Consider the following 2,334-nt stretch of genomic DNA (forward strand, 5'->3'; position numbering starts at 1 on the left):
TATGGATACTAAATCACAAGTCATCCGCCAGGAAATTTATTTTGTTTTTTCTTATATAGCAGCACCGATACCTGTGACTAAACACGTCCCTCTTCCCTTTGTTATTCAACTAATACACAGAAGTGAGCCAGGAAGAAAAAAAGTTTACAGGCGTGGACTACGCTGCGCTTAGCTATACACGTCACGGGACTGGGTTGTTTTCTGTTAGACGGATGGTCGAATTTTTTCTCACCACTGTACATTTGGCGCACTGAGGGGAGCAAAACCAAATAATATATGGCCAGTCAAGGATGCGAGGTTTCGGTACCAAAACAAAGCATGCATTATGAGGTTTCTATGTTTTCTCCGTGCGTGGTATTACATCCGCTGCCATGGCGTCCGCTTATATCGCGTCCGCAGACGACTCCTCTCAATCCGGGTTAGTTTACAGGTGCGACACGTGACAGCGCATAGTCATGCGATAATTCTTAAATCTCGTGGTGCTTTTCTCAGATCAAAAACAAGGATAACGCTATAGTTAAAAAAAAGCGAAATTAAACTTGCACCATTCAACACGGGCCACAACTTTTAGTGGAGCTTGTGCACAGTAGTGCGGGGTAAAAACTTTCCTAATTTAACTTTGTTTCGTAGAAAATCAGGCGCATTCAAAAATATGTTGACTAGAACAATACGAATGCATGTTTAGAACCGCTAAAGACAGAATTGTTTTTTTAAAACTTGGGACCACTTAGTTGAAACAGCCTCTGTGCGTAGGTCATGGTTATGTCCAGATATGCACATAACCATGGACACAACCATCTAGAATTTACGTTCCAGACATGGAACAACCCGGCCAGAACAATTCCAGATATGCTGAGATCCCCGTCAGATATGTCCTGGATTGGACCAGATAAATGTGCGTTATAATATTCATCTTGTAATATCTGCTTGGGGGCAATTTCCTCACTGGCGTCCCAGAACCCTCCTCGCAGCGCCGCCCCTCCTCCTCCGCTCCCCTCCTGTTTTTCTCTCTTCTCCTCTTTTTTCTTTCACGGCTGTTGCGCTCTTTGGTCTATTCCTCCGGCGAGTCTGCCTCTGCGCACCGCCGCCGCGAATCTGCGCGTTTTCTGGACTACGCGGTCTGTGTTCTTTAATATTTTTCATGTTTTATAGTTTAATTTCTTTATCATTTTGTTTCTTTTCATATTTGCATTTTTTTATGTTTTCTAGCATTCCCTGCTCACGACAGTATGAGGCATTAAAGGCTTTTGCCTTAATAAAGCGATTCTGCTCGCATTTTCTTTCACAGCTGTTCTGCTCCTGGCGAGCTTCTAGGGCGGCCGGCTCGCGATTTTCGCGTTGCCCTTCGAGCCATTTGTGTGGCCGGCACGTTCCTCGCGCAAAGAAGGCGACTGCGCACGTACTTAAAATTGCGTTAAAGGGCGATTCACACGACGGTCCGTTCGCCCGCGGCCCGCGCACTACCTGGTCTCCTTCCGTGATACCCAGACCAATTCTCGTCATCATGCAAACTTTTGCGGCAAACCAGGCGCCCCTACGATTTACATCATTGGCAATAAACGTTTCCACCACCACCTACGTGTTCATGCGTCAGCACATTGAGAGGCGCGCTGACCAGGCCGCGGTCCAGAAGACGCGCAGATTCGCGGCGGCGGTGCGCGGAGGCAGACTCGCCGGAGGAATAGACCGAAGAGCGCAACAGCCGTGAAAGAAAAAAAGAGGAGAAGGGAGAAAAACAGGAGGGGAGCGGAGGAGGAGGGGCGGCGCTGCGAGGAGGGTTCTGGGACGCCAGTGAGGAAATTGCCTGCTTGGGTTGGGCTCAACCATATGTCCATAGGCCTATTTTTTGCTTTGCTGATATCTGGCTGCTTCAGAATAAAAAAAAAGACGAAAAAAGTTTCGGCGCAGCATCGTAAGAATGCACGTTTATCAGATTATATGCATAACAGGCGTTATGTGTACTGAAAACTGCAACGTATACGTAAACCCAGTTCCTAGTAGATTGCGAATGCAATACCGCGTGAACAGTGGAATGCTCACGCTGAATCCAAGTGTAGCTGACAAGGCAGTCTCAGAAAAAGAACAAGATCGACGGGAAACGCTAATTAGGTGATACCATGCACCGACCGAAAGTTGGATAATGGAAAGAATAATAACAGCCTAGAAACTAAACTTCAAATGCGTCGATGTGTAACGGTGATCAGTCGTTTAGCCTCGTAGAATGTCTAATTTGGCTAACGAACGCCTATAAATGCGCCGCTTGCCTTCTGGGATTCGCATCGAACCGTGAGCAAAATACTATTACATCTGGGAACAACAAGCGTCAATCTGGAT

This window comes from Amblyomma mixtum, chromosome 6 (genome assembly GCF_055824585.1).
Source record: "Amblyomma mixtum isolate Tamu chromosome 6, ASM5582458v1, whole genome shotgun sequence".
Classification (NCBI taxonomy): Eukaryota; Metazoa; Arthropoda; class Arachnida; order Ixodida; family Ixodidae; genus Amblyomma; species Amblyomma mixtum.